The following is a 13,174-nucleotide window of genomic DNA, read 5'->3' as shown; positions in this document are numbered from 1 at the left end:
CACACTAACTCCCCGCCCACACACACAAAAACCCTCCCATACACACTAACCCTCCCCCACACACACAAACCCTCCCACACACACTAACCCCCTTACACACTCACACACTGACATCCACACCACACTCACACACACTAAACCACCCCACACACACTAAACCCCCCTCACACACTCACACACAAACCCCATAACACACACACATCAACCCTCCCACACATACTAACACACCCCGCGCACACTAACACACAAACCCCATAACACACACACACATTAACACTCGCACACACACAAGCCCTCCCACACACCCAACCCCCTTACACACTCACACACTGACATTCCCACCTACTCACACACACTAACCCCCCCACACACGCTCTAACACTCACACCCACACTAACCCCCCACTCACACACACTGACCCCCCCACACACACACACTAACAATCCCCACACATACACTAACCCCCCCCACACACACACACACTAACCCACCCACACACACACAAAATCCCCCCACACACACTGATCCCACCCCCACACACACTAATCCGCCACCCGGCACACATTAACACCCACACACAGCCTGATCTCCCCACACACACTGACACCCCCACAGACACTATAACACCCCCAACACGCATCAACCCCCCTACACTAATCCTCCACAAACACTAACCACCCACAAACACACTAACCCCCTCACACACACACTAACACCCCACCAACACACACAAGAACCCCCCACACACTCACTAACCCACGCTCCACACACTCACACACACAAACCCGACCCCCACATACACATAACCCCCCAGACACACTAACCCCCCATACACTAACCTACCCCGCACACACTGACGCCCCACAGACAGTAACCTCCCCAAAACACACACACTAACCACCCTCATACACACACTAACCTCCCTCACATACAAACTAAGCCCCCCACACTCATACACTCTAGCCACCCTCAGACGCACACACTCTAACCACCCTCACACACACACTAACCACACCTTAGCTGCCTCTGTAGCACGGTAGCCTTGTGGATAGCACAATTGCTTCACAGCTCCAGGGTCCCAGGTTCGATTCCGGCTTGGGTCACTGTCTGTGCGGAGTCTGCACATCCTCCCCGTGTGTGCGTGGGTTTCCTCCGGGCGCTCCGGTTTCCTCCCGCAGTCCAAAGATGTGCAGGTTAGGTGGATTGGCCATGATAAATTGCCTTTCGTGTTCAAAATTGCCCTTCGTGTTGGGTGGGGTGACTGGGTTATGGGGATAGGGTGGAGGTGTTGACCTTGGGTAGGGTGCTCTTTCCAAGAGCCGGTGCAGACTCGATGGGCCGAATGGCCTCCTTCTGCTCTCTAAATTCTATGAAATAACTGTGACCATTCAGTGATTCAGTTCCAATTGTCAGTGCGTTGATTCTCACGGATGTTCTACTGTGCTCTGGGCTGCAGCTGCCTCTGTAACCGTGACCATTCAGTGATTCAGTTCCAATCGTCAGTGTGTTTCTCTGGGTGGTTCCACTGCACTCTGGGATGTAGCTGACTCTGTAACTGTAACCATTCAGTGATTCAGTTCCAATTGTCAGTGTGTTTCTCTGTGTGGTTCCACTGCACTCAGGGGTGTAGCTGCCTCTGTAACTGTGACCATTCAGTGATTCAGTTCCAATTGTCAATGTGTTTCTCTGGGTGGGTCCACTGCACTCTGGGGTGTAGCTGCCTCTGTAACTGTGACATTTCAGCTATTCAGTTCCAATTATCAGTGTGTTTCTCTGGGTGGTTCCACTGCTCTCTGTGGTGTAGCTGCCTCTGTAACTGTGACCATTCAGTGATTCAGTTCCAATTCTCAGTGTGTTTCTCTGGGTGGTTCCACTGCTCTCTGTGGTGTAGCTGCCTCTGTAACTGTGACCATTCAGTGATTCAGTTCCAATTTTCAGTGTGTTTCTCTCGGTGGGTCCACTGCTCCCTGGGGTGTAGCTGCCTCTCTAACTGTGACCATTCAGTGATTCAGTTCCAATTGTCAGTGTGTTTCTCTGGATTGTTCCAATTATCTCTGGGGTGTAGTTGCCTCTGTAACTGTGACCATTCAGTGATTCAGTTCCAATTGACAGTGTGTTTCTCTGGGTGGTTCCACCGCTCTCTGGGGTGTAGCTGCCTCTGTAACTTTCACCATTCAGTGATTCAGTTCCAATTGTCAGTGTGTTGATTCTCTGGGAATTATCTACTGCACTCTGGGCTGCAGCTGCCTCTGTAACTGTGACCATTCAGTGATTCAGTTCCAATCGTCAGTGCATTTCTCTCGGTGGTTCTACTGCACTCTGGGAAGTTGCTGCCTCTGTAACTGTGACCATTCAATGATTCAGTTCCAATTGTCAGTGTGTTTCTCTGGGTGCGTCCACAGCACTCTGGGGTGTTGCTGCCTCTGTAACTGTGACCATTCAGTGATTCAGTTCCAATTGTATCCCTGTGTGGTTCCACTTCTCTCTTGTATGTAGCTGCCTCTGTAACTGTGACCATTCAGTGATTCAGTTCTAATTGTCAGTGTGTTTCTCTGGATGGTTCCACTGCACTCTGCGGTATAGCTGCCTCTGTAACTGTGACCATTCAGTGATTCAGTTCCAATTCTCAGTGTATTTCTCTGGGCGGGTCCACTGCACTCTGGGGTGTTGCCGCGTCTGTAACTGTGACCATTCAGTGATTCAGTTCCAATTTTCAGTGTGTTTCTCTCGGTGGGTCCACTGCTCTCTGGGGTGTAGCTGCCTCTCTAACTGTGACCATTCAGTGATTCAGTTCCAATTGTCAGTGTGTTTCTCTGGATTGTTCCAATTATCTCTGGGGTGTAGCTGCCTCTGTAACTGTGACCATTCAGTGATTCAGTTCCAATTGACAGTGTGTTTCTCTGGGTGGTTCCACCGCTCTCTGGGGTGTAGCTCCCTCTGTAACTGTGACCATTCAGTGATTCAGTTCCATTTGTATCCCTGTGTGGTTCCACTGCACTCTGGGATGTAGCTGCCTCTGTGACTGTGACCATTCAGTGATTCAGTTCCAATCGTCAGTGCATTTCTCTCGGTGGTTCTACTGCACTCTGGGGTGCAGCTGCCTCTGTAACTGTGACCATTCAGTGATTCAGTTCCAATTGTCAGTGTGTTTCTCTGGGTGGTTACACTGCACTCTGGGGTGTAACTGCCTCTGTAACTTTCACCATTCAGTGATTCAGTTCCAATTGTCAGTATGTTTCTGTGGGTGGTTCCACTACACTCTGGGGTGTAGCTGTCTCTGTAACTGTGACCATTCAGTGATTCAGTTCCAATTGTCAGTGTGTTTCTCTGTGTGTTTCCACTGCACTCTGGGGTGTAACTGCCTCTGTAACTTTCACCATTCAGTGATTCAGTTCCAATTGTCAGTGTGTTGTTTCTCTCGGTCGTTCTACTGCACTCTGGTCTGCAGCTGCCTCTGGAACTGTGACCATTCAGTGATTCAGTTCCAATTGTCAGTGTGTTTCTCTGGGTGGGTCCACTGCACTCTGGGGAGTAGCTGCCTCTGTAACTTTCACCATTCAGTGATTCAGTTCCAATTGTCAGTTTGTTTCTCTCGGTTGTTCTACTGGACTGGGGGCTGCAGCTGCCTCTGTAACTGACCATTCAGTGATTCAGTTCCAGTCGTCAGTGCATTTCTCTAGGTGGTTCTACTGCACACTGGCGAGTAGCTGCCTCTGTAACTGTGACCATTCAGTGATTCAGTTCCAATTGTCAGTGTGTTTCACTGGATGGTTCCACTGCTCTCTGGGGTGTAGCTGCCTCTGTAACTGTGACATTTCAGCGATTCAGTTCCAATTATTAGTGTGTTTCTCTGGGTAGTTCCACTGCTCTCTGGTGCGTAGCTGCCTCTGTAACTGTGACCATTCAGTGATTCAGTTCCAATTTTCTGTGTGTTTCTCTGGGTGGTTCCACTGCACTCTGGGGTGTAGCTGCCTCTGTAACTGTGACCATTGTGTGATTCAGTTCCAATTGTCAGTGCATTTCTCTAGGTGGTTCTACTGCACTCTGGCGTGTAGCTGCCTCTGTAACTGTGACAATTCAGTGATTCAGTTCCAATTGCCAGTGTGTTTTTCTGGGTGGTTCCAATGCACTCTGGGATGTAGCTGCCACTGTAAATGTGACCATTTAGAGATTCAGTTCCAATTGTCAGTGTGTTTCTCTGGATGGTTCCACTGCTCTCTGGGGTGTAGCTGCCTCTGTAACTGTGACATTTCAGCGATTCAGTTCCAATTATCAGTGTGTTTCTCTGGGTGCTTCCACTGCTCTCTGGTGCGTAGCTGCCTCTGTAACTGTGACCATTCAGTGATTCAGTTCCAATTCTCAGTGTGTTTCTCTGGGTGTGTCCACTGCACTCTGGGGTATAGCAGTCTCTGTAACTGTGACCATTCAGTGATTCAGTTCCTATCGTCAGTGTGTTTCTCTGCGCGGTTCCACTGCACTGTGAGCTGCAGCTGCCTCTGTAACTGAGACCATTCAGAGCTTCAGTTCCAATTGTCAGTGTGTTTCTCTGGGTGTTTCCACTGCTCTCAGTGGTGTAGCTGCCTCTGTAACTGCGACCATTCAGTGATTCAGTTCCAATTTTCAACGTGTTTCTCTCGGTGGGTCAACTGCTCTCTGGGGTGTAGCTGCCTCTCTAACTGTGACCATTCAGTGATTCAGTTCCAATTGTCAGTGTGTTTCTCTGGATTGTTCCAATTATCTCTGGGGTGTAGCTGCCTCTGTAACTGTGACCATTCAGTGATTCAGTTCCAATCGTCAATGCATTTTTCTCGGTGGTTCTACTGCTGTCTGGGGTGTTGCTGCCTCTGCAAATTTCACCATTCAGTGATTCAGTTCCAATTGTCAGTGTGTTGATTCTCTGGGATGTTCTACTGCACTCTGGTTTGCAGCTGCCTCTGTGACTGTGACCATTCAGTGATTCAGTTCCAATTGTCAGTGTGTTTCTCTGGGTGCGTCCACAGCACTCTGGGGTGTTGCTGCCTCTGTAACTGTGACCATTCAGTGATTCAGTTCCAATTGTATTACTGTGTGGTTCCACTTCTCTCTGGTATGTAGCTGCCTCTGTAACTTTCTCCATTCAGTGATTCAGTTGCTATTGTCAGTGTGTTTCTCTGGGTGGTTCCACTGCACTCAGCGGTATAGCTGCCTCTGTAACTGTGACCATTCAGTGATTCAGTTCCAATTCTCAGTGTGTTTCTCTGGGTGGGTCCACTGCACTCTGTGGTGTAGCTGCCACTGTAACTGTGATCATTCAGTGATTCAGTTACAATTGTCAGTGTGTTACTCTGGGTGGATCCACTGCACTCTGGAATGTAGCCGCCTCTGTAACTGTGACCATTCAATGATTCAGTTCCAATTGTCAGTCTGTTTCTCTGGGTGGTTTTACTGCACTCTGGGGTGTAGCTACCTCTGTAACTGTGACCATTCAGTGATTCAGTTCCAATTGTCAGTGTGTTTCTCTGGGTGGTTCGACTGCACTCTGGGCTGCAGCTGCCTCTGTAACTGTGACCATTCAGTGATTCAGTTCCAATTGTCAGTGTGTTTCTCTGTGTGGTTCCACTGCACTCTGGGGTGCAGCTGCCTCTGTAACTGTGACCAATCAATGATTCAGTTCCAATTGTCAGTGTGTTGATTCTCTCGGATGTTCTACTGCACTCTGGGCTCCAGCTGCCCCTGCAACTGTGACCATTCAGTGATTCAGTTCCAGTTGTCAGTGAGTTTCTCTGGGTGGTTCCACTGCTCTCTCGGGTGTAGCTGCCTCTGTAACTGTGACCAATCAATGATTCAGTTCCAATTGTCAGTGTGTTGATTCTCTCGGATGTTCTACTGCACTCTGGGCTCCAGCTGCCTCTGTAACTGTGACCATTCAGTGATTCAGTTCCAATCTTCAGTGCATTTCTCCAGGTGGTTCTACTACACTGGCGTGTAGCTGCCTCTGTAACTGTGACCATTCAGTGATTCAGTTCCAATTGTCAGTGTGTTTCTCTGGATGGTTCCACTGCTCTCTGGGGTTTAGCTGCTTCTGTAACTGTGACCATTCAGCGATTCAGTTCCAATTGTCAGTGTGTTTCTCTCGATGGGTCCACTGCTCTCTGTGCTGTAGCTGCCTCTGTAACTGTGACCATTCAGCGATTCAGTTCCAATTGTCAGTGTGTTTCTCTGGATGATTCCACTGCTCTCTGGTGCGTAGCTGCCTCTGTAAGTGTAACCATTCTGTGATTCAGTTCCAATTGTCAGTGCATTTCTCTAGGTGGTTCTACTGCATACTGGCATGTAGCTGCCTCTGTAACTGTGACCATTCTGTGATTCAGTTCCAATTGTCAGTGTGTTTCTCTGTGTGGTTCCACTGCACTCTGGGGTGCAGCTGCCTCTGTAACTGTGACCAATCAATGATTCAGTTCCAATTGTCAGTGTGTTGATTCTCTCGGATGTTCTACTGCACTCTGGGCTCCAGCTGCCCCTGCAACTGTGACCATTCAGTGATTCAGTTCCAGTTGTCAGTGAGTTTCTCTGGGTGGTTCCACTGCTCTCTCGGGTGTAGCTGCCTCTGTAACTGTGACCAATCAATGATTCAGTTCCAATTGTCAGTGTGTTGATTCTCTCGGATGTTCTACTGCACTCTGGGCTCCAGCTGCCTCTGTAACTGTGACCATTCAGTGATTCAGTTCCAATCTTCAGTGCATTTCTCCAGGTGGTTCTACTACACTGGCGTGTAGCTGCCTCTGTAACTGTGACCATTCAGTGATTCAGTTCCAATTGTCAGTGTGTTTCTCTGGATGGTTCCACTGCTCTCTGGGGTTTAGCTGCTTCTGTAACTGTGACCATTCAGCGATTCAGTTCCAATTGTCAGTGTGTTTCTCTCGATGGGTCCACTGCTCTCTGTGCTGTAGCTGCCTCTGTAACTGTGACCATTCAGCGATTCAGTTCCAATTGTCAGTGTGTTTCTCTGGATGATTCCACTGCTCTCTGGTGCGTAGCTGCCTCTGTAAGTGTAACCATTCTGTGATTCAGTTCCAATTGTCAGTGCATTTCTCGAGGTGGTTCTACTGCATACTGGCATGTAGCTGCCTCTGTAACTGTGACCATTCTGTGATTCAGTTCCAATTGTAAGTGTGTTTCTCTGGGTGGTTCCACTGCACTGTCTGATGTAGCTGCCTCTGTAACTGTGACCATTAAGTGATTCAGTTCCAATTGTCAGTGTGTTTCTCTGGGTGGTTCCACTGCACTCTGGGCTGCAGCTGCCTCTGTAACTGTGACCATTCAGTGCTTCAGTTCCAATTGTCAGAACATTTCTCTGGATGGTTCAACTGCACACTCCCCGTGTAGCTGCCTCTGTAACTGTGACCATTCAGTGATTCAGTTCCAATTGTCAGTGTGTTACTCTGGGTGGTTCCACTGCTCTCTGGTTTGTAGCTGCCTCTGTAACTGTGACCGTTCAGTGATTCAGTTCCAATTGTCAGTGTGTTTGTCTGGATGGTTCCACTGCTCTCTGGGGTGCAGTTGCCTCTGTAACTGTGACCATTCAGTGATTCAGTTCCAATTGTCAGTATGTTTCTCTCGGTGGGTTCACTGCTCTCTGGGGTGTAGCTGCCTCTGTAACTGTGACCATCCTGCGATTCAGTTCCAATTGTCAGTGTGTTTCTCTGGGTGGTTCCACTGCTCTCTGGTTTGTAGCTGCCTCTGTAACTGTGACCGTTCAGTGATTCAGTTCCAATTGTCAGTGTGTTTGTCTGGAAGGTTCCACTGCTCTTTGGGGTGCAGTTGCCTCTGTAACTGTGACCATCCAGCGATTCAGTTCCAATTGTCAGTGTGTTTCTCTGGGTGGTTCCATTGCTCTCTGGGGTGCAGTTGCCTCTGTAACTGTGACCATTCAATGATTCAGTTTCAAATGTCAGTGTGTTTCTCTCGAAGGGTCCACTGCTTTCTGAGGTGTAGCTGACTCTGTAACTGTGACCATTCAGTGATTCAGTTCCAATTGTCAGTGTGTTGATTCTCTCGGATGTTCTACTGCACGCTGGGCTGCAGCTGCCTCTGTAACTGTGACCATTCAGTGATTCAGTTCCAATCGTCAGTGCATTTCTCCAGGCGGTTCTATTGCCCTGGCGTGTAGCTGCCTCTGTAACTGTGCCCATTCAGTGATTCAGTTCCAATTGTCAGTCTGTTTCTCTCGGTGGATCCACTGCTTTCTGGGGTGTAGCTGCCACTGTAACTGACACTTCAGTGATTCAGTTTCAATTGTCAGTGTGTTTCTCTTGGTGGGTGCGCTGCACTCTGGGATGTAGCTGCCACTGTAACTGTGACCATTCAGTGATTCAGTTCCAATTGTCAGTGTAATTCTCTGTGTGGTTCCACTGCACTCTGGGGTATAGCTGCCTCTGTTAATCTGACCATTCAGTGATTCAGTTACAATTGTCGGTGTGTTTCTCTCGGTGGTTCTACTGCACTCTGGTGTGTAGCTGGCACTGTTACTGACCATTCAGTGATTCAGTTTCAATTGTCAGTGTGTTTCTCTTGGTGGGTCCACTGCACTCTGGGATGTAGCTGCCACTGTAACTGTGACCATTCAGTGATTCAGTTCCAATTGTCAGTGTAATTCTCTGTGTGGTTCCACTGCACTCTGGGGTGTAGCTGCCTCTGTTACTCTGACCATTCAGTGATTCAGTTACAATTGTCAGTGTGTTTCTCTCGGTGGTTCTACTGCTCTCTGGTGTGTAGCTGGCACTGTAACTGTGACCATTCAGTGATTCAGTTACAATTGTAAGTGTGTTCTCTGGGTGGTTCCACTGCACCCTGGGGTGTAGCTGCCTCTGTAACTGTGGCCATTCAGTGATTCAGTTCCAATTGTCAGTGTGTTCTCTGGGTGGTTCCACAACACTATGGGGTGAAGCTGTTTTTGTAACTGTGACCATTCAATGATTCAGTTCCAATTGTCCGTGTGTTTCTCTGGGAATTTCCACTGCACGCTGCTATGTAGCTGCTTCTGTAACTGTGACCATTCAGTGATTCAGTTCTAATTGCCAGTGTGTTTCTCTGGGTGGTTTCACTGCACTCGGGGGTGCAGGTGCTTCTGTAACAGTGACCATTCAGTGATTCTGTTCCAGTTGTCAGTGTGTTTCTCTCGGTGGTTCCACTGCACTCTGGGGCGTCGCTGCCTCTGTAACTGTCTCCATTCAGTGATTCAGTTCCAATTGTCAGTGTGTTTCTCTGGGTGGGTCCACTGCACTCTGGGATGTAGCTGCCACTGTAACTGTGACCATTCAGTGATTCAGGTCCAATTGTCAGCGTGTTTCTCTGTGTGGTTCCACTGCACTCTGGGCCGTAGCTGCCTCTGTAACTCTGACCATTCAGTGATTCAGTTCCAATTGTCAGTGTGTTTCTCTCGGTGGTTCTACTGCACTCTGGGTGTAGCTGCCTCTGTAACTGTCTCCATTCAGTGATTCAGTTGCTATTGTCAGTGTGTTTCTCTGGGTGGGTCCACTACATTCTGCGGTATAGCTGCCTCTGTAACTGTGACAATTCAGTGATTCAGTTCCAATTCTCAGTGTGTTTCTCTGGGTGGGTCCACTGAACTCTGGGGTGTAGCTGCCTCTGTATCTGTGACCATTCAGTGATTCAGTTCCAATTGTCAGTGCATTTTTCGAGGTGATTCTACTGCACACTGGCGTGTAGCTGCCTCTGTAACTGTGACCATTCAGTGATTCAGTTCCAATTGTCAGTGTGTTTCTCAGGGCTGTTCCACTGCTCTCTGGGATGTAGCTGCCTCTGCAACTGTGACCATTCAGTGATTCAGTTCCAATTGTCAGTGTGTTTCTCTGGGTGGTTCCACTGCTCTCTGTGGTGTAGCTGCCTCTGTAACTGTGAGCATTTAGTGATTCTGTTCCAATTGTCAGTGTGTTTCTCTGGGTGGTTCCACTGATCTCTGTGGTGTAGCTGCCTCTGTAACTGTGACCATTCAGCGATTCCGTTTCAATTGTCAGTGTGTTTCTCTGGGTGGTTCCACTGCTCTCTAGTGTGTAGCTGCCTCTGTTACTGTGACCATTCAGTGATTCAGTTCCAATTGTCAGTGTGTTTCTCTGGTTTGTTCCACTTCTCTCTTGGGTGTAGCTGCCTCTGTAACTGTGACCGTTCAGTGATTCAGTTCCAATTGTCAGTGTGTTTCTCTGGATTGTTCGAGTTCTCTCTGGGGGTACCTGCCTCTGTCACTGTGACCGTTCAGTGATTCAGTTCCAATTGTCAGTGTGTTTCTCTGGATGGATACACTGCTCTCTGGGGTGCCGTTGCCTGTGTAACTGTGACCATTCAGTGATTCAGTTCCAATTGTCAGTGTGTTTCTCTCGGTGGGTTCACTGCTCTCTGGGGTGTAGCTGCCTCTGTAACTGTGACCATTCAGAGATTCAGTTCCAATTGTCAGTTTGTTTCTCTGGGTGGGTCCACTGCACTCTGGGGTGTAGCTGCCTCTGTAAATGTGACCATTCGGTGATTCAGTTCCAACTGTCAGTGTTTTTCTCTGGGTGGTTCTACTGCACTCTGGGGTGTAGCTGGCACTGTAACTGTGACCATTCAGTGATTCAGTTACAATTGTCAGTGTGTTCTCTGGGTGGTTCCACTGCACCCTGGGGTGTAGCTGCCTCTGTAACTGTGGCCATTCAGTGATTCAGTTCCAATTGTCAGTGTGTTCTCTGGGTGGTTCCACTGCACTCTGGTATGTAGCTGCCTCTGTAAATGTGGCAATTTAGTGATTCAGTTCGAATAGTCAGTGTGTTTCTCTAGGTTGTTCCACTGCACACCGGGGCGTCGCTGCCTCTGTAACCGTCTCCATTCAGTGATTCAGTTCCAGTTGTCAGTGTGTTTCTCTGGGTGGGTCCACTGCACTCTGGGATGTAGCTGCCACTGTAACTGTGACCATTCAGTGATTCAGTTCCAATTGTCAGTGTGTCTCTCTGTGTGGTTCCACTGCATTCTGGGATGTAGCTGCCACTGTAACTGTGACCATTCAGTGATTCAGTTCCAATTGTCAGTGTGTCTCTCTGTGTGGTTCCACTGCATTCTGGGATGTAGCTGCCTCTGTAACTCTGACCATTCAGTGATTCAGTTTCAATTGTCAGTGTGTTTCTCTTGGTGGGTCCACTGCACTCTGGGATGTAGCTGCCACTGTAACTGTGACCATTCAGTGATTCAGTTCCAATTGTCAGTGTAATTCTCTGTGTGGTTCCACTGCACTCTGGGGTGTAGCTGCCTCTGTTACTCTGACCATTCAGTGATTCAGTTACAATTGTCAGTGTGTTTCTCTCGGTGGTTCTACTGCACTCTGGTGTGTAGCTGGCACTGTAACTGTGACCATTCAGTGATTCAGTTACAATTGTCAGTGTGTTCTCTGGGTGGTTCCACTGCACCCTGGGGTGTAGCTGCCTCTGTAAATGTGGCCATTCAGTGATTCAGTTCCAATTGTCAGTGTGTTCTGTGGGTGGTTCCACAACACTATGGGGTGAAGCTGTCTCTGTAACTGTGACCATTCAATGATTCAGTTCCAATTGTCCGTGTGTTTCTCTGGGAATTTCCACTGCACGCTGCTATGTAGCTGCTTCTGTAACTGTGACCATTCAGTGATTCAGTTCTAATTGCCAGTGTGTTTCTCTGGGTGGTTTCACTGCACTCGGGGGTGCAGGTGTCTATGTAACTGACCATTCAGTGATTCAGTTCCAATTGTCAATGTATTTCTCTGGGTGGTTCCACTGCACTCTGGGATGCAGCTGCCTCTGTAACTGTGGCCATTCAGTGATTCAGTTCCAATTGTCAGTGTATTTCTCTGAGTGGTTCCACTTCACTCGGGGGTAAAGGTGCCTCCATAACTGTGACCATTCAGTGATTCAGTTCCAGTTGTCAGTGTGTTTCTCTCGGTGGTTCCACTGCACTCTGGGGCTTCGCTGCCTCTGCAACTGTCTCAATTCAGTGATTCAGTTCCAATTGTCAGTGTGTTTCTCTCGGTGGATCTACTGCACTCTGGGGTCTAGCTGCCACTGTAACTGTGACCATCCAGTGATTTAGTTCCAATTGTCAGTGTGTTTCTCTGGGTGGTTCCACTGCACTCTGGGATGTTGCTGCCTCTGTAACTGTGGCCATTCAGTGATTCAGTTCCAATTGTCAGTGTGTTTCTCTGGGTGTTTCCACTGCACTCGGGGATGTAGGTGGCTCTGTAACTGTGACCATTCAGTGATTCAGTTCCAATAGTAAGTGTGTTTCTCTAGGTTGTTCCACTGCACTCCGGGGCGTTGCTGCCTCTGTAACTGTCTCCATTCAGTGATTCAGTTCCAATTGTCAGTGTGTTTCTCCGGGTGGTTCCACCGCTCTCTTGGGTGTAGCTGCCTCTGTAACTGTGACCATTCAGTGATTCAGTTACAATTGTCAGTGTGTTTCTCTCGGTGGTTCTACTGCACTCTGGGGTGTAGCTGGCACTGTAACTGTGACCATTCAGTGATTCAGTTACAATTGTCAGTGTGTTCCCTGGGTGGTTCCACTGCACCCTGGCGTGTAGCTGCCTCTGTAACTGTGGCCATTCAGTGATTCAGTTCCAATTGTCAGTGTGTTCTCTGGGTGGTTCCACTGCACTCTGTTATGTAGCTGCCTCTGTAACTGTGGCCATTCAGTGATTCAGTTCGAATTGCCAGTGTGTTTCTCTGGGTGGTTTCACTTCACTCGGGGGTATAGGTGCCTCTATAACTGTGACCATTCAGTGATTCAGTTCCAGTTGTCAGTGTGTTTCTCGAGGTGGTTCCACTGCACTCTGGGGCGTCGCTGCCTCTGTAACTGCCTCAATTCAGTGATTCAGTTCCAATTGTCAGTGTGTTTCTCTCGGTGGTTCTACTGCACTCTGGGGTCTAGCTGCCACTGTAACTGTGACCATTCAGTGATTCAGTTCCAATAGTCAGTGTGTTTCTCTACGTTGTTCCACTGCACACCGGGGCGTCGATGCTTCTGTAACCGTCTCCATTCAGTGATTCAGTCCCAGTTGTCAGTGTGTTTCTCTGGGTGGGTCCACTGCACTCTGGGATGTAGCTGCCACTGTAACTGTGACCATTCAGTGATTCAGTTCCAATTGTCAGTGTGTTTCTCTGTGTGGTTCCACTGCACTCTGGGA

Source organism: Scyliorhinus torazame, chromosome 20 (assembly GCF_047496885.1).
Source record: "Scyliorhinus torazame isolate Kashiwa2021f chromosome 20, sScyTor2.1, whole genome shotgun sequence".
Classification (NCBI taxonomy): Eukaryota; Metazoa; Chordata; class Chondrichthyes; order Carcharhiniformes; family Scyliorhinidae; genus Scyliorhinus; species Scyliorhinus torazame.
This window is presented reverse-complemented; position numbering follows the sequence as displayed.